We start from the raw sequence: 20,887 nt of genomic DNA, 5'->3' as shown, positions 1-20,887 counted from the left end.
CTTGTCAGTGAAACTTTCAAACCAATCACATCACTATATATCACCATAAAAGAATCTAATGACTCAGTTCATATGAGATTAGAACGAGGAAAATCATTGAGTTTTTGGTTTAGTGGCTGAATTGAAACATTTAAAAAAAATCATTTTAGGTTGACAAAAATTTTAATTTTTTTATTTTTCTCACCAAACTGAAAAACTGAAAATAAAAATTTGTTTCAGGTTGAACAGAATGCTTCATTTGACATGAAATGAAATTTTGTTCTGGGGTATTTTATCCTTTTTATAAAAAGTTAAATTTAGCTACATTTTGAAACGAGACAACATTTTGAAATGAAAATTCAAAATATTTAATTTTGAAAATGTCAAAATATTTCAATTTGACTTTTGGGGAATTTTTTTTTTGGCCAAAACTATTAATCACATTTGACCCAAATTTGTGAACAGTTTTGGTTGACCCAAAACTGCATCTTTCTGTGAATAAACTTTTTTTGAAATAAATAATCATAGAGTTGCAAGGTAGATAAAAGCAAATTAAACTTCAAGGATGGAAAATAATTGTTGATGGTAAACCAAAAGATAACAATGATTAATATGATAAAATGTTAAAAAAGGGAAATTTTGGATGGTAACCAGTGATTTCCTAATGGTGGTACTTATTAGATTGTGAAAAAGTCTTCCATGGATATGATTGAAGTTCTATCACTTTTTATAAAGAGGTGCTTAAAACTGCATGTAGAGACAATACTGCTGCTCTTGTCCTACACAAGAGACCCCTGTAAACACATTCTAGAATACCATTATCCTCTATAGTGACTTGCTCAACGATTCCCTTGAACCTCCACATCCAGAAGTGGTTGAAAAATGCTGAAAAAAGCCACACTCCTATCCACTGGACTATAAAATAAGTCTCTGGTGTGCAAGCTTGTGCTCTCTCTCTTCTCTTTCTCACACTCCCATTAAAGTTGTTCTACTTTGTATAAATAATTAAATATCTAGTGGGCCAAAGGGAAAGACTGACTCTCTAGCCCAGTGGGTAGGACACTCACCAGGGAGGTGGGAGATTCAAAATCCCTCTTAAAACTGTTCTATTGTTTTTTCATGATTTTTTTCTTCATGAAGGATTTTCAGGCCCAGGATGGAAATGCTTGTAAAAAGCAGAGCGCCCCAGCAAAGTCAATAGCTTAGTCATGAGGGCCCTCCCCTGAGACGCAGGAGAGAGGTTCAAGTCCCTGCTCTGAATTAGGCAGAAGAGGGAGTTGAATGCGGGTTTCCTACAGACCATGTGAGTGCCCTGGTTATTCTGGGCTTTCCTCTCTTATTCAGAAATTCCATCCTGGATCTGGAAAACTGTTTCAATGAATCAGCATTTTGTGACAAAATGTTTCTTCAGAAAATTCTCAACCAGCTTAAATAATTAATTCCTCTTTACTGATCAGCACAAATCTAAAATTGCCTCATTTCTAGTTGTGGTCTCAGTGTTGTGGAGTAAGAAGTTATCCTCTACGTCAGATTATTTTAATTGATATTCCCTGTTATGTGTATTGACAAAAATCTCTCATCCCCCTAGATCTGGATTTTGATGTCTTTATCATCTTCATTATACAAATGTTTCATCTTTGTCATTTCTTCTGACTTGGCAATCAAGAATCATCTTCAGCTCCTTTATTCCATTTCTCGCTTGTAAGAACATATATGGCATCATTGATATAGGGTCATTACTATTGATCAGTCACATCATGACTGATATAAATTATCTTGATAATTGAAACACTATACCCTCCATCCTTTTTTCTTCTTCTGTGCCGAGATTGTATAATATATGGAGATATACCTATCTCATAGAGCTGGAAGGGTCCCTGAAAGGACATTGAGTCCAGCCCCCTGCCTTCACTAGCAGGACACCAAGTACTGATTTTGCCCCAGATCCCTAAGTGGCCCCCTCAAGGATTGAGCTCACAACCCTGGGTTTAGCAAGCCAATGCTCAAACCACTGAGCTATCCCTTCCCCCGTAGCCTTCATTGTTCATATTCCGATCTTATAATTTGTCCTAAAACATGTACCTGTAATGCTCACCAAAGCTCACTGCAAAGACTCCCTTAATTTCAGTGGACTTTGGATCAGGCTCATAACCTCACTGTTTATTTCCGACACACCTGACATTTGAGAGGAAGAAAGCTTTGGCTTTTAATTTTCTTTCATGTATACGTTGTTTATGATTCAGAGTGCACATAGCATGTGGTATCCAAAATACAGTAGTAACAATGTCCAGGTGTTCCCTCGAAAATGTGAGAGTGAAGACAGAGAAAAGAGTTGTTTGCTAGTAAATTCTCTTTTAATTGTGCATCTATTTTATGTAGTTTATATTTGGTCATTTTCACAATGTTGTTGCTACTAACTTGCCTTTTACAGAGGTGACCTGTGCATCTGGATCTCTCTTTGCAGAAGGGGGGAATCAGCAGGCATCATGGTCTCTCTCTCCCCACTCGATCCTATGGATGCTTCTTTATGGACCAGCTTTCACGGGGTCACTAACTAATCCCTCTCTCATGATGTGGGTGGAGTGTTGGTTCTGGTCTTTCTGCACACCAGCCAACACAGACTGGTCAGATTATTTCCCTAACCACCCTTCAGTTTAAGTCGGGGAGCAGGGTGATTCTGTGGCTGCATAATCTGGTTTCTGAACTGCTCCTGGAGCAGTGAAGCTACATGCTGTCCCTTCTCAGGCCTTGTAGCTAAACCACATCTTAGCCCATAATTATTATTTCTTATACTTCACCACCATATTCCTATATTTGGTAGATGTAACCACTTTTCTCATATCCTGGCAGAAACCATGTTGAGTATTGACTATTTCTGATGTTGCTCCCTATTAGTTCTATTTCCATTGACGTGACTTTGTCTAAACAAGACATCTCAACAGTTCTGTTTATGCTGAAGGTCATTACTTCATAAGCAGTGATTAGTGTAAAGTATTTTACAATTAATCCTTCAAAGATCTTTATTTACCATTTTCTTGACTTAGCATCATCAAGAATATTTGTGAGTTTCATCATTTGAAAGCTAAGAGGCAAATCTTGCAGTCCTTCATCCAGCAAAACTCCTTGAAGCCTACTGGGTTGTCTTTAGGACTAAGGATCACAGAATTTGGGGTATATATTTGTTGTTACTTAGTAACCGTAGGCCATGTAAATAGTCTCTTGTCAAATGGTAGCCTGGATAGAATGCATCTGAAGAAGTGGGTTTTTTACTCACAAAAGCTTCTGCCTAAATAAATCTGTTAGTCTTTAAAGTGCCACCGGACTTCTTGTTGTTTTTGTGGATAGAAAATATCTCTCTTGTCTAGCTCCTTTATTGTCATCAATAATCTTTAATTCTAATAACTACATGTACGATTTTTGGCTACTCTTGCATAACATAAAAATTCTGATTCTTATCTTGCCAGCCTTTTGTATGCGTCATTGTACTATACACTATGACGTCCTCATGGCTTTTTCAATACTGTTGATTTCATACTGGGCTGACAAAGTGACAGAGGGATTAATTTTACCATGTATAGTATATTCTGTAATGAATGCTAAAAGTAAGCAAAACTCTTCCTATTTTATTTGTTCAGTCTTAATGACAGTAACTCCTTAGACTTGTGCCCGAGTATTGGCAGGCCAAAGATATTGCATGCTAAATAGAACATGGACTGTCTTTATTTGTTTGGAAATTATACTGATTTATTTTAAGGATTAAATTTACTTCCTTACCCTTGGTATAGCTTGAGGATCTCCATGTATCCTGGTGTAACCCACACGCCTACTGGGTGTGGTGTTCTGTCCCATCTAGTGGCACTGAGACCACTTAGAGAGAGAGATAAAATGAGTCTGCTCAACACCTTTAGCTAAGAGCCAGTTGGCTTTTAGCTCATGCAGTAGAGGCTCATGTACTGAGGTCCCAGGTTTAATCCTGCCCGCTGACGACCGGGGTCTGTCGGCATTACACTGGCATTTTCCAGCCACTCGTTTTACTGAAACTCTATTTCTGTGGTTTTTGCCAGATTACCACAGACAACAACACTCATAAATCTTCCTTGTTATCACAAAATAATTCCTGGGGGTTTATGGGATTATGAAGTAGCTGTCATTTCACAGTTGCCCTTATTTCCTAGGAAAACACACCAGCTGGTTAAAAGCACACAGCACGATAAAATAATTCAGGACAGCAAAAAAGAATATCAGGCCAGATCAATGTGCTCAACCGAAATGAACATGGTGCAGCTCAGGATGTGTATTTGTTCAATAGTGGTATACAGTAAACACATCTTAGTGCTCACCCGAAGCTCGGCTCATCTGCTCACCCAAGTTGCTAATGTCCCCAGGGGCTGAAATAGAAACTGAGGATGAGTGGAGCCTAGAGCATCTCAGATAATCTCTTTATGATCACCATGCTCCCTACACTGCTAACAGGGGGCATGCCGTAGGACGCAGTATGCTGTTCTGTGCCACAGGATAATCCCCTTATACTATGGGACATGCCCCTCCCATAATGGTGTTGGTGTCATTAGGCATAGCTACCAGGTAACTCGGGAGAGTGGAAGGCCAAAAGTGCCGATGAAGCTCTTCTGCTCTGGGCCTACCTGAACCACAGTGACTCCATCTTGAGAACTTTCACCTACTTCTGTGATAACTGCTTACATGTTGAAGCAGAAATGTAAGGGTCAGCTTTTCTCTAGCATACAGCTGCTGTTTTGCTCAGACTGCTATAAACAGGCCTTGCAAGGCCAAAAGATAAGCAGACGAATGGGAACCTTTCTAATTGTAAGTGCTACAGAAGGGAGGGGTGGGAGGGGTAAGAGGGAGTAACAGAACAAAGGCTTGCACAGAAACAGCTTGGAATATAAAAGGGAAAATTTTATTTGTATGTGCGGCACTTGATTTGAGACATGCTGGTCTCCTAGTGCCATTTCAGAGCTCTGAAATAAACTTGGCTTGCTTTCTCCCCTCGGTGTCTTTATTGGTGCCAAGCACACCGGGCAACGAACCCCTGTTTGCCATCTCGGGGCCCAGTTCTGGGCAGGCAACAATGGGACATGCGCTTTGTGGTCAGATTCTGCTAGTGGCTCATCTTACCCATCTGAAACTGCAAGGAGAATTTAGAATATAATCACTTCGTTAGATCTCTGGCCTGGAAACTAGGATGAACACCCTTGCTCTTGCAAAAGGGGCTATGAGATTTTCAATGACTATATGGATCTTGGGCTTCCATATGATTGTACTGGCTTGCGTTACAGAATAATAAACTTACTAATGTGATCTGTTTAATTACCTTCTAAATACTTATTTCCTAATTAAACGGAGACACATTTTTGGGTTCAATACTACCATCCTCATTTGGTCAAACTTCCAGTAAAGGAACTTTTGTTATATATACAAGATTCAATATGAAACACAAGGGAAAAAAAGCTTGTTTACAGTAAATTGTAACTTTGATATAAGTATCAGACAAAGACTAGAGCTAGCAAAAATGTTAATTGTTTTCCATTGGAGTTTTTTATTTTATTTTTTTTCAAAATTTTCCTTTTTTTTTTTTTTTTTGACCTTCCATTGAAAAACCAAATGAGAAAATCTTTTAGTTTTCATTGTTTATTTATTTGTCCCCTTTCGCTCCCTTCCCCTGTTCACCTCCCTTCTCTGGACAAAAAAGAGAACAGGCACAGGAAAAGGTTGGTGGGGGGGAGAGAGAGAAATTGAAAAACTGGAAGTTTCAGTATTCAGTTTTTGGGCAGTTAATAGAAAAAATCCAATAACACGAAAACATTCAACTTTTTTTTTAAAAGCCGTTTTTGTTACAAAATGTTTGGAGAAATTTTCCCCCTTTGTAGTAAAAACATATTTTAATACCTTAAAATGTAAATTAACATTTTACAACTAGAAGGCCAAATTGTGACTTGCAGTATTAAACTGCAGAGGGGAGAAAGGAGATGTAAGGTAGCACACTGTACTTCCCTTAACTGGCTACCTGCACCATGGGTTATAAAACAGGGAAATTATCCCACATCAACAAGAGGGCAGTGTTGGGGAGTGGGCAGAGCACTGATTATAATGTGCCAGCCAGGATAACTCAAACGTTGTGGAGGGCGACATAGGCTGTACCAGGAATAGGGCTAGTGCAGCTTACTTGAGCAAGGAGAGCCAAGGCCCAAACTGTGACTGTGTCATGGAGTCCCTGGCCTGCTCTTGGGACAGAGCAACTATACACTGAGATAAATCCATAATCTAGCTCATGGTTGTGTGGCATTAGTGTGTTTACTATCATGTTAAAAATATACATAACTCTTTCCTTACAGATCACTTACGTATTCAAATTACCAGGCTTTTAGTGCCTGAAATTCAATTAAAGGAGTGAAAACTCCATGTTGTAATAAAATCTAGTGTTTAAAATGGCATAATAAAATGAACTTCATCTCAGAAGTGTTTTTCACTTTAATGTGCAAGTGTTAATTATTTCTTTCTGAATTAACAACACTTATTAAAAATGTCTAATTGTTATTTACAACAGAGTGAGGTATCAGGGTTTTCGAGCCTTCTCCGCCTTCTGAAAGCTCACTCAGTTCGGTTTTAGAGGCCTTTTTTGAATGAACTGAAGATGCTTTACAATTCTTAGTCCTTTATAGAGGTTTGTAAATGGAGGGGAAAATTTACCATTCAAAACAGCTTATTTTACTTAGTTCACAGGATTGAAAAATCACTATGGATGGTGAAAAGAAATACATCCCTATTGCATTGGACTGGTAACTGCTAATCTTATCAGGTAGTACAAACAAACTAACAGAACACATACAGTCACTTCACCTTCCTGTGCCTCAGTTTTCCAATCTGTAAAATGGGAATAATGATACCTACCTTCTCTGTAAAGTACTTTGAGACCTACTGATGTAAAGCACTATATAAGAGCTAGGTATTATTATTATATATACAGCAGCTAGGAATACAATTCATGTGACCCAAGAGCTCTTCTACCTGTTCTTAATGAGAAAGCAGGGATGTGTGTGTGTGTGTGTGTGTGTGTGTGTGTGTGTGTGTGTGTGTGTGTGTGTGTGAAAAGCCTATCCACAACTCCCTTCCAAGTACCACAAAGCTCCCTTGGAGAATACAACCTTCTTGAAAAGACATTGCAGTCTGACAGAACTGCTGTCACAATAGGTCTGCTTCTGAGGTATTCTGAGCTTCAGCTTCTGCCTTCTTTTTACCGCCACCCTGTCCCTATTAGTAGTAGTAGTAGTAATTAGTAATACCTAGAACTGGTTCAGGGTGGAGTAGAGGTAGAGGGACATGAGGAAGTTGTTTGGACTTAAACTCATGCTGGTGTGAATGTTGCAACCTACCAGGACAAATTTGGGGTTGGGGGGTGGGGGAGCTGTGGAGAAGTGACATGAATGGTCTCCATACTCCCAGCTCACTACCCTGCTCCCCCTTGATGTGCCCAGGTCTCTGTGAATATAGACCCAGCTTCCTGGCTCAGCTCTCTAGTACACCAGTTAGAAATGTCAAAGAGAGACATCTTTGTGCTGAACATATATACCTCTCCCCCTCTACAAGGGGCTTCTCTCCATTTTTTCTTTCCCCTGGAAACAGGCTACAGAACAGCTTGCTGTGACAAACCCCCAGTCTGAATCCCTTCTCTAGCAGGCCTTTGTCACCCCAAGTGCCTGTTTTGGGGTTTGTGAAACTTTCCATAAAATGGAATAAAAAATTGTTTTCAGAGGGGAGAAAAGATACTTGCGGATTATTTTTCATATTTGGCATACAAAAGAAACATTTCCCTTGAATTTTTGCATTTCCTCCCCTAATTTTGAGCTGTTTTGGTCATATGAGCCACTTGTCATTGGTTTTATTTTCCTCCTGGGCTGACCTTACCCCATGTATTTGGGAGGGACAGCAGAAGTCACTTGGGCTCGCTCATTCCCTTGGAGTAGCTGCAGCAGGGTGTGGCTCTGTGCACTGCTCTGTAGTGCAGTGCAAAGAGGGATTTTTGTTACAGTGGCTTTGCTTTTCAGCCCCTCAAAGGTCCCATGAGAGAGTAGGCCATTCACTAAAGACAAGCACTAGCTTATTATCAGATTTCTGATTGGAAATCCATGGGCTCTGCAGAAGATGATGTCTCAAAGAGTAGCTAGTTCTATACTCCAAAGCCAATGAAAGAGATCCTGCATGTTAAAGGGAAGAAAGGAACGGTCCTCTTGAAACAGCAATCCCTCCTTCTCTTCCAGTCCCACCAAGATAGATTCTGTGTTCCTGGGTCCCCTCCAAATGAAGCAGCAGATAGGACAGTCTAACCCTTGGTCTGGGAGAAACTGTGCATATAAATATTAATAAAATATCACACAAGTGTTTAGGTGAGTATTAATCCCGTTGAGTTAACCCAGTGTGAGGGTTTTGTGAACCATAGGATACTGAATTAACATCACCTGAACACACCATTTATTTGCAAATGTGAATCAAATTTAAGAACACACAAATTGTATGTACCCCTTTATCATTTTTATGTGACTTTGTACTAATGCAAAATGTAAATCTCTAGCAATTAACATTTATAGCTCTAGCTATAAATAAATTAACATTTATAACTCTAGCTTTTATATTATCAGAGTTCCCATGGTTCTGTTATCTCCATTTGTCTATAAACATTTTATTAGAAATTTGACACCAGCAATGTCCTAATTAAAGTCCACTTTCTAGCATGAAGTACATTAATATACAGCAGCATGGATTTGTCCATTTGCAGTTTCCTCTGATTTCATGCTTAGTTATGGCAAATGTTGCAATTATTATTTTTCTTGAGACAGTCATCATTCATATGATGATTGAACAGCCTTTTTGTAGCTGATTGTTAATGTCTCTTAAATCATAGCTACTTTTAATAGATCGCATTAAGACACTGGAATTAACTGTATCACCAAGTTGATTTCTGAATCTTTTCATGACAGAATGTTTTTCTTGATGTAACATGCAGAGCCAATGTAAAGTCACTGAAACCACTGGTACCAAGAAGTAAATTTGCCTGTCATAAAATGACATGAAAGTAGTCTACAGCTCTTCCATAGCAACAGCCCCTCCAGTTACAAAAATACTTTCTTTAAATGAGTTGGGTGCTGTTCTCAAGCAAGTGCAAACAGGAAGATCAAGCAAAGAAAAAGAGAACATCCTGCTTTTAAGACAGTCCTATGGGACCAAAGGTAACTTACATTCATTATGTTCCGTATTCATATAATCCAAAATACTTCAGAAGAAACTGAGAGGTAATCACCTCTAAGGAAGGAACCTGCAATCAAAATATAACTAGAGTATCATACCTGCCATGGAAGCTCAAAGTATTAAGCTTTTGGTTGCAATTTAATTGGCAAGGCATCCTCTCTAACTTTTGCAATGAGTTAGAAGTCATCTGCTCTACAAAAAGCCTCTTGTCCCTAGCTTTTTATTTGTAAATAATACATAAGCATCACTCAAGATAGTAAAATAAAAAAATAAATATTTGTAAAGCCCATATAAATACCTAGGGCAGCATTTAGGATCAATAGTTCATGGTACCTAATCCAGAATTAAAGGTATTCAATTATTCAGTAAACAAATTTGAAAGCCATTATAATAAAATTCTATATGTCAATAGATTTCTCTATAACTTACCTCAGAGCTTTTCCATAGAGTCTGCTATATATTTTTTCAATAAACCTTTCCAAAACAAACAGGCTACATAGTCTACTTAGCACATTTACACAACGCATTTTGCATTAAATTCATTGCCAGAGCCTGGCATAATAAAACTAAGCTAGAATTCAAATATTGCTTTTGGCTTAAAGACAATTTTTCTGGGGAAGTTCACTTCTCAATTTAGTCTTCACTGGAAAAATACAGGATGATTAAAGAGAGTCTTTGCCTGCTACACCCAGTGTACATATAGGCAGCAGATGTTCTCCTTGGCAAATACTGACGCTTCCAATCTTCAGTAACCATAGCTACAGATGCTTCTCCACCCTATGCTCTCACAGAAAAGGTAGACAATCTGCATTGTCACAAATGCAATGCTAAACCCTGACTGTCCCCTGATATCTCACTGCATGATCATGAAGGCTAACCCCTTTCAGAACTGTGTGGTATGCTGTTTTGGATTTTGCCAAAATAAATTAAAAAATCCATCATTTTCCCATTTTGAAAACCAATATATATATATATATTGTTTTTGGTCTGGCCAACATTAATCTGTGCTCATCTGAACGGTCATAGTGCCTCATAGAAGCTGTAATTCAGGTGTCTAATACCCCCATTTGCCTCTGTGGGTTGGGCTCTCTGGCTGTACTACTCCCCTATGGTTGGTCCTCTGCAGTGCATCATGGGATTCTTACCTTGCCCTGTCAGTAACTATTTTAGGTGTACTGCACAATAATATGGTCAGAAATGAGGGAGGATCTTTCCTCCTCTGATAGTGTGATAATTTTAATTTTGGGGCTTTGTCTCCTTCCTACTTTGTCCAAAGTGGGCAGGGTATACATTTTCTGAGGTCATCAGTCCTGAAGCTTTCCCCCCCCACATGGTCTTATGTCTGTTCTACTTTTTATGGTAGTAACCTTAGAGACAAAGCAAAATGTAAGAGTGACAGTGGACTTCCTTGTCTTCTCCTACACTCAGAACTGAGTTCTAAGTGTTTATCCATACTTTAGGGTAGAAAGGATCTTAAATTCCGTGAATGGATGAACTAGTTCAGGTTAATAAAAAGACTCCTCCATACCTTTGCTCACTTTTTAATAAATAAACTTCAACCAAGCATTTTCAGTGGTTCTGATACATTTGAATAAATGCTTTTTCATGGCTGGTTCCCATTCGAGAATAAAATGTGAAGTGCTGAAATATTATGAGTAAGGCTCTTATCAGAAGCTGGTTGTCCGAGAAGGTGGAGTTGAGGAATGGCGCCTGTTTGCTGGCTTCCATTAACTCTACCATGGACATCAACAGAATATTCACCTATTTGCCTGTTAAAATGGAGACAAGATGCTCTGTGGATATAGAAGTCCTAATTATTGTGGGGAGAGCCTGAGATTGTTCGGAGAAAGGGCTGTGTAGTTATTAAAGAGAGAGGACCTTGGATCTGTTCTGAGAGAGAGGTAGAATTTGGGGACTGATGAAAAGCTTTAATAGCTTCCTTTTTTTTTCCTGCTGAAAACTCTTTATGCCTTCATTCATTGATAATGCAGTACCATTAATGTTTACTGTGACTGGTTTGCATAATGGTACATAGTATCTAGTAGTCATCTTCTATTCTCTGAGTCATGTCACTGCAAATCACTGTTTGATTGGGATGTTTTAGCTATTTTATTGGGGATTCTTTTTGCCTGTATCTTTGTAGAAAACGAACAGATCAGATTTACCAGGAAGGTAAACCCATGAGCTGCTAAAGTGTACATGTTATTAAATGCAGAGTAGACCTTATATGATTTGGGTGTAACTTAGAATATTTCAACGGAACACCACATTTTAGTATTTTCAGTAAGGAAACCTCGAGTATATTAAAAAAAGCAACAGTAGTATTCCTTGCCTGATCCTTTGTATCTCTGTGGCACCATTGTCTTCATGTAACATAGCTGAACCTGTACAAATATTTTTTTTCTTTCAGGTTAGTTATTATTGCTTAGCACATTGATTTTTTTAAGATGAATGTTGGCTTCAGTACACAGATTTCTATGCCTGGTGCTTTCTGTAACATGAAAAACATTATGTACAGTGAATGATGAATGACATTTCATTTTGTCAGTATTTTATATTACTCTCATGGTTATTTGCCGAAAACAGTTGAAATATCAGGCAACTGAAATGCTGCTTGTGTATGGCAAACTTCTAAATAAGTACAGTGTGTGTTTGCAACACCATGACATTTTGTGGTGTACTCTCCTTCAGAAAAATCAAAGGCAGAAACGTGTCCCCCCAAAAAAATTTTCTCAGAACTTAAAAGCAAAGGGTGGAATCCTGGTGTCATTGAACTGAATGGGAGTTTTTCCATTGACTTCAAAGGGATCAGAATTTTACTGCAAAACAAAGTTAGAGAACGGATGGGTCAGGAGAATGGTAATGGGATCCAAAGACTTCTATCTTTAGGTTCTGGGATCCAAGCAGAGTAATGACAGAGACACCAGCTGAAAACCAGCCTGTAGCCTAGTCTGTTTACTAGGAACTACAGTTCAACAATTTATCTTAAAGTTTGGCCTTCAAGTTATACTAAGAAAAATCATTCTCATTAGTAGTCTCAGCAAAGAGCCTAGCGTTTGGTTTGGTTTAGTGTCATGGACACTAAAGTATGGTAACTTTCTCTCTTAACAAATGGTTAAGTCATCTAAGCATTCAACAATAAGAAGTAATGATATTCTGCTTAAAGGTAAAGAGCCAGGTTTACATGGGTTCTACTCCTGGGTCTTCCATAAATGTATTATGTAATCTTGGCAAATCACTGAACCACTCTGCGCCTCAGTTTCCCAATCTGTAAAATGGAGATATTTGCCTCACATTTAATGAAGTTTTTTGATTTCCAAAGATGGAAAGTGCCAGCCCTCCCAGGTCTCTCTCATTATGATGGACACCATTAATTTTAGTCCCAAAATTACATATATTCTACATACATTTGGAATTTTGTGTTGAAAATTATCAGAAATGCAGAACAATGAAAGCGAGGTTACAGAATGTCATTTACATGAAATAAATGGATCCCATGGCATTTTAGATGTCACGAAGGAATGATATTTTGTGTCCCACCACATTTGTGCATTGTCAGGTGGAGAGGTTTGGATAGAGCTGTAGAAGAGCTAAGAATTATTTATTGATACACTGAATTGTTGGTATACTTGGCGCCTGTGCTATACCTATTATTTTATTATTACGGGATCCCAACAATCTGCCTAGTGTTGCTCTGTAGTTAGAAAGCTTTGTTTATGGGTATTATCAATCTGGAACCTTTAACGGGTTTGAAATTCATCTTTGAACTAATAATTTTAAAACTTATTATCTGAACACAGGAAACCATGGTGTTGACTGTCTGTATACCTGGCCTGACCTACTTCAATTTAGAAGCCTACTTATGACTGTAATGAATGTGGATAATCTCAGGCAAAGCAGAAAATTCAATATACTTATTGGTATGCCAGTACCCAGAATGCTCTACAGTTCACATTTTGTTTATAGCTGTGCTAGAGTCTAATCTGAAATGAATGGGGTTTGTGGGTGGTTGTTTTTTTTCCACTCCAATGTTTTTCTCAAAAAAGAATTCTCACAAGCTTTCACCACTTTGAGCTTCTTTCCTTTTTTTTTTTTTTTTTTGGAGGTTTGTTTGAATATGTTACAGTGTATTTAGATAGCATGGAAACTAACATTCTGTATGAAATCAAAACCTGAAACTTTTACATTGCTATATGTGAAAAACTAATAAACGTCAGTTGTCACAGAGAAGGAAATATATGCTTAGAGAAGATATACTTAAATGAACCCCAAGTTTTCACAATAAGGACAGAGCATGTGGGAAGAAACAGGAAGCTGATTTAAATCAGATACAGTCAAAAGGAACTGCTTTAAGCAGGAACCCTGGATCTAGATAGGCTTAATGAGTTAGTGGGCAGACAAAATTTTGCTACACTGCCATTTTGACAGCAGTTGAATGGCACTGTGGAAAGAATAAATCATTAAAGTCTGAAATAATGGTAGATATATAAAAAGGGGGGGAGGGATAGCTCAGTGGTTTGAGCATTGGCCTGCTAAACCCAGGGTTGTGAGTTCAATCCTTGAGGGGGCCACTTGGGAATCTGGGGCAAAATCAGTCCTTGGCCCTGCTAGTGAAGGCAGGAGGCTGGACTCAATGACCTTTCAAGGTCCCTTCCAGTTCTGGGAGATGGGATATCTCCATTTTTATTTTTTTATCCAGACTGACTCATGGGCCAACAGTCTCTAGTGTTTAGATATAACTTAAGTTAAACAGTTTACAAATCCATCAGTAATAAAAATCTCTACAAACACATTATTATTGAAAGAGCAATAGTGACTGATTGTATCATGCTCAGAGCTGGACATCAAATTTCCATGGAAAATAAATGTCAATGAAAAATGGAAATTGTCATAGTGCTATCATCACAGATGGACTGCCTGCATATTCAAAATACCACTAAAAGGCGGGGGGGGGGCAAAAGGGAGGAGGGGAACTAAGTGCTAGTGCCATGATGGTCAGCCAGTACAGTCCTTCTTGTGGATATGTCCAATCAATCATACCAACCTCCATATAGTTACCATGGTGACTCTCTGTCCATTATAAATTATCTGGAGATTTTTAGCTATCACTCCATTTTGTTAGTACAGATATGGAGGTTGCTGGTTGTATTCCTGTAAGGACATAAACTTTTGAAAAGGTCCTGATTATGTGTGTTTTAGGGACATTCTGGTTGGGTTTTTTTCCTTCTAAAAAAAGGAAATTAAAACAAAGCAAAACACATCTCAGTTTCCTATACAAATAATGATATTGAAAAATAATCTTAAAAATCTGTGACTAGTTAGGTTGGACCTGGCATCCTCTCCACAGCTGTAGTAGGGCTACTTTAACCCACAGAGCCATAGAAATAGTTATAGAATCAAAGAATCATAGAATATCAGAGTAGGAAGGGACCTCAAGAGGTCATCTAGTCCAACCCCCTGCTCAAAGCAGGACCAATTCCCAGCTAAATCATCCCAGCCAGGGCTTTGTCAAGCCGGGCCTTAAAAACCTCCAAGGAAGGAGACTCCATCACCTCCCTAGGTAACGCATTCCAGTGTTTCACCACCCTCCTAGTGAAATAGTTTTTCCTGATATCCAACCTGGACCTCCCCCACTGCAACTTGAGACCATTGCTCCTTGTTCTGTCATCTGCCACCACTGAGAACAGCCGAGCTCCATCCTCTTTGGAACCCCCCTTCAGGTAGTTGAAGGCTGCTATCAAATCCCCCCTCATTCTTCTCTTCTGGAGACTAAACAATCCCAGTTCTCTCAGCCTCTCCTCATAAGTCATGTGCTCCAGACCCCTAATCATTTTTGTTGCCCTCCGCTGGACTCTTTCCAATTTTTCCACATCCTTCTTGTAGTGTGGGGCCCAAAACTGGACACAGTATTCCAGATGAGGCCTCACCAATGTCGAATAAAGGGGAACGATTACGTTCCTCGATCTGCTGGCAATGTCCCTACTTATACAGCCCAAAATGCCATTAGCCTTCTTGGCAACAAGAGCACACTGTTGACTCATATCCAGCTTCTCATCCACTGTGACCCCTAGGTCCTTTTCTGCAGAACTGCTACCTAGCCATTCGGTCCCTAGTCTGTAGCAGTGCATGGGATTCTTCCGTCCTAAGTGCAGGACTCTGCACTTGTCCTTGTTGAACCTCATCAGGTTTTTTTCGGCCCAATCCTCTAATTTGTCTAGGTCCCTCTGTATCCGATCCCTACCCTCTAGTGTATCTACCACGCCTCCTAGTTTAGTGTCATCTGCAAACTTGCTGAAAGTGCAGTCCACACCATCCTCCAGATCATTAATAAAGATATTAAACAAAACCGGCCCCAGGACCAACCCTTGGGGCACTCCGCTTGAAACTGGCTGCCAACTAGGCATGGAGCCATTGATCACTACCCGTTGAGCCCGACGATCTAGCCAGCTTTCTATCCACCTTACAGTCCATTCATCCAGCCCATACTTCTTTAACTTGGCGGCAAGAATACTGTGGGAGACCGTATCAAAAGCTTTGCTAAAGTCAAGGAATAACACATCCACTGCTTTCCCCTCATCCACAGAGCCAGTTATCTCATCATAGAAGGCAATTAGGTTAGTCAGGCATGACTTCCCCTTCGTGAATCCATGCTGACTGTTCCTGATCACTTTCCTCTCCTCTAAATGTTTCATAATTGATTCCTTGAGGACCTGCTCCATGATTTTTCCAGGGACTGAGGTGAGGCTGACTGGCCTGTAGTTCCCCGGATCCTCCTCCTTCCCTTTTTTAAAGATGGGCACTACATTAGCCTTTTTCCAGTCATCTGGGACCTGCCCCAATCGCCATGAGTTTTCAAAAATAATGGCTAATGGCTCTGCAATCTCACCCGCCAACTCCTTTAGCACCCTCGGATGCAGCGCATCCAGGCCCATGGACTTGTGCACGTCCAGTTTTTCTAAATAGTCCCGAACCACTTCTTTCTCCACAGAGGGCTTGTCACCTTCTCCCCATGCTGTACTGCCCAGTGCAGCAATCTGGGAGCTGACCTTGTGCGTGAAGACAGAGGCAAAAAAAATCATTGAGTACATTAGCTTTTTCCACATCCTCGGTCACTAGGTTGCCTCCCTCATTCAGTAAGGGGCTCACACTTTCCTTGATTTTCTTCTTGTTGCTAACATACCTGAAGAAACCCTTCTTGTTACTCTTAACATCTCTTGCTAACTGCAACTCCAAGTGTGATTTGGCCTTCCTGATTTCACTCCTGCATGCCTGAGCAATATTTTTATACTCCTCCCTGGTCATTTGTCCAATCTTCCACTTCTTGTAAGCTTCTTTTTTGCGTTTAAGATCAGCAAGGATTTCACTGTTTAGCCACGCTGGTCGCCTGCCATATTTACTATTCTTTCTACACATCGGGATGGTTTGTTCCTGCAACCTCAATAAGGATTCTTTAAAATACAGCCAGCTCTCCTGGACCCCTTTGCCCTTCATGTTATTCTCCCAGGGGATCCTGCCCATCTGTTCCCTGAGGGAGTCAAAGTCTGCTTTTCTGAAGTCCAGGGTCCATATTCTGCTGCTCTCCTTTCTTCCTTGTGTCAGGATCCTGAACTTGACCATCTCATGGTCACTGCCTCCCAGGTTCCCATCCACTTTTGCTTCCCCTACTAGTTCTTCCCTGTTTGTGAGTAGCAGGTCAAGAAAATCTCTGCCCCTAGTTGGTTCCTCCAGCACTTGCACCAGGAAATTGTCCCCTACACTTTCCAAAAATTTCCTGGATTGCCTGTGCACCGCTGTATTGCTCTCCCAGCAGATATCAGGGTGATTAAAGTCTCCCATGAGAACCAGGGCCTGCGATCTAGCAACTTCTGCTAGTTGCCAGAAGAAAGCCTCGTCCACCTCATCCCCCTGGTCTGGTGGTCTATAGCAGACTCCAACCACGACATCACCCTTGTTGCTCACACGTCTCAACTTTATCCAGAGCCTCTCAGGTTTTTCTGCAGTTTCATACCAGAGCTCTGAGCAGTCATACTCCTCTCTTACATACAACGCAACTCCCCCACCTTTTCTGCCCTGCCTGTCCTTCCTGAACAGTTTATATCCATCCATGACAGTACTCCAGTCATGTGAGTTATCCCACCAAGTCTCTTGTTATTCCAATCACATCATAGTTCCCTTACTGTGCCAAGACTTCCAGTTCTCCCTGCTTGTTTCCCAGGCTTCTTGCATTTGTGTATAGGCACTTAAGATAACTCATCGATCATCCCTCTTTCTCAGCATGAGACAGGAGTCCTCCCCTCTTGCGCTCTCCTGCTTGTGCTTCCTCCCAGGATCCCATTTCCCCACTTACCTCAGGGCTTTGGTCTCCTTCCCCCGGTGAACCTAGTTCATCAAGGCACATCAAGGGGGAGCAGGGTAGTGAGCTGGGAGTATGGAGACCATTCATGTCACTTCTCCACAGCTCTTCCTTCTCTTCGTTAGGTGGAGCCCGTCTCTGCCTAGCACTCCTTCCTCTTGGAGCACCAAGAGCTTCCTCAACTGCTGCAGGAACTACTCAGAGAAACCTGCGGATGAAAGCCTCAGTGAGCTCTCCCCACGTGAACTCCCAGGCAAACTCCCGCTGTTAAGTTAGCTAGTTAGATCTGCTAGAGTGGCAAGCTTTTTACCATGGAGGGGCAGGCAGCCATTACGATATAAGCCATTAGTGCTGGTAGCACATGTGCACACAAGGCAAATTGCAGGGTGGTGCTACACTAGGCGGACACTGTCATATGGGCAGTTTGACTATGTATGTTTGTTAGCACCATACTAGCATTCAGTGCTGCTATCACAATGGAACTGTGAGTAGAGACACAACCTAATAACTAAAGCTGAACAAGTAGTGGGGAAAAAATTCCATGAATATGCTTGACATTTGCTTTATTTGTGACACTCTTGAGTTCACTTTCCATGAATATTCAAGTGTTCAATATTCAGAAAAGACAAATGTTAAGGTCCAATATTCACCAAAAGCTAATTTTGAATAGTATATTTGAGTGTATGCTTTGCAATTTGAGCCATCTTCATTATCTAACAAGGGAGCAGAAACTTTACCACGTCTTCTGTAACTCACCAGCACAGCATGCATTGCAAATATTCCTTAAATTATCATCAGACCAAGAGTTATTCATAAGCAGCTTTGAACAAGAGCTAAATATGACAATGTTTTGCTCTGGTCAGACAGGACATGTTTCAAGTAAATTATTAACTGTGAATTATTCATTTGCTCAGCTCTACTTCTACTAATACCTAGTAATTATATATTTCTCTTCAGCATCAAAGTATTCTACAAACTATGGCCAACATCCTATAAATGGATCCTTCATACACAGTCCCTTACTCTAGTACAGATTCCAGTTTAAGTCAGTCATGGCTATGAATACCTTAGGAGGATAAAGGCCTATGATGGATTGTTTCTTCTTATTATTTTTATTACAGTAACTCCTAAAAGCCCTAATCAAGACTGGGGCCTCTTTGTTCTAGGCACTGTACACAAACATAATGAGAGAGGATCCCTGAGCCAACGAGCTTTCAATTTAAGAGGGTGGGAGGGGAAATGGAGGTATAGGGGACTTGCTCAAGTTCACACTGCACATCAGTGGCAAAATTTGGAATAGAACAGAGTTCTCCTGACTCCCAATCTGATGTCCTATTCACTAGGCCACGCTGCCTCTCTTGCTGGCACAGCTGAATTGCAATTACTATACAAAACTTGAAGAGTTTAATGTTGTGTGCTACATATTATGCCATATTACAATTAGTCAAAAAAAAAAAAAAGGATGATTCCACCCACATAGCATTGAGGCATTCTTTCAAAAAGGCTAATGAGATGTTATATGAACCATCTGCTGCTTGCCTTTCATTAGCTCAAACACCTTTGGAAGTGGGGGAAACTCCTTTTTAGTAAAAGTAAAATAGCATTTTAACAAACAGTGAAATAGAAACCAAAAGTGTTTAACTGTACGGGGGTTGGTATGATTGATTGGACATACTCACACGGAGGACTGCACTGGCTGACCATCATGACACTAGCACTTAGTTCAGTTATCACAGATAGGCTGTCTGCATATCCAAAATACAATGAGTACAGCTGATTAGAAAAGGAGGGAGGAGGAAACTATGACAATTTTCATTTTTCATTGAAATTTGTTATCAGTGGAAGTTTTACATGAGCATGATACAATCAGTCACTATTGCTCATCCAGCAATAACGTGTTTGTAAGGATTTTTGTTACTGGTGGATTTGCAAATTTCACATGTTCCTTTTAATATTAACCACTTCTCAGCAATAAAAAGAAACTGTCCTGTACTCCAAGGTCAATGGAGCTACTCCATAATAGAAGACTGAATTGGTTAACAATTTCACTTCCACTTCAACCAGAATTGGGACAAGATTTTTCTTAATGAAGATGACAAAAACTTTGCTGAAACATTACACACAGTGTTCCAAAGACTCATTGAAACTGGTTGCATACAGCCAGCTTGATTGTATAGATTGCCTGATATAACAATGGCTATTGAGGGCTTCAGAGAGAAGAAAGCTGACTGTCAAAAGGAGGTGGAAGGAGTGAAGTAATGACTTGGGCACCCACACAAAGTTATAAGAGAAATAGCATAGGTTAGTGTGCACTCAGAGAAAATTAAACAACGTGAAGGTATCAGACCATCAGGGAACAATCCTGCAAACTCTTTACTCATTAAGAGTCGTCCTTTCTTACTTCAATGGGACTGCTCACACAGTAAGGGCTATTTTTATATAGTGTGGGTTTGTAGGATCTGACCTATGCTCACTGACTAAACCATACGACATTAATCTACTATTGGGGTAGAACGGTGGGAGGATGGGGCAAGAACACAGGTGCTAAAATGAATCTGTGAAATGAAACATGATCTTAACATGGTTCTTTGGGGAGAGGGGGTTATATTAACCAACTATTTCACTCACTAGAGCCTACTTTAAACCTCTGCCATATTTAGGAAACTAATAGAATTCTAATTTCACAACTTTACTGTGTAAATATCCAAGCCCCATAGTTCATGTCATACAAAAGTCACCCGCTTTGCAATTTTTCTTTCATCTGCTTTTAAATAAAAAGTCTGCCTGTAAAATAATTTCAGCACTGAATGTATGTCTTTGAGCGGCTCTCTGAATACATCCATGGCTGGCTCAATACTTATTGCCAAAATGATTGTGATCTTAGTATCACTTGTTACTGGCTAGCAGTCTTTCCCCAGGACTAATTATTTTACAGACTATGTTTTAATTGCAGTGTGTAGGAGGTACTTTCTATAACTGTTGAGCATTACAAGGGGATAAGTTCTACAACAGGCAGATCATTAAATTTGCTACCAGGAATAAGCACACTTCTGGGACCAATGACATTTGTCAAAATTAGTCAACATGTTTGTCGAATGCAAGAGGCCAGCTCGAGGATCTGTCTTCCTAATAACTGCTGGCCTGGTGAGTGCTGTTAATTATTTAACATGGAGAAGCTATGGAAGACATAGGCCTTCTCAGGAGAAATGCCTTTTTTATTAACAGATATATTAAAATCCTGAGTGAATTAAATTAATGCTTTAAACAAATCCAGGCTGACAATTTTCTGGTGGT

The sequence above is a fragment of the Trachemys scripta genome, chromosome 5 (genome assembly GCF_013100865.1).
Source record: "Trachemys scripta elegans isolate TJP31775 chromosome 5, CAS_Tse_1.0, whole genome shotgun sequence".
NCBI classification, from domain to species: Eukaryota; Metazoa; Chordata; order Testudines; family Emydidae; genus Trachemys; species Trachemys scripta.
Note: the sequence above shows the minus strand (reverse complement) of the source record.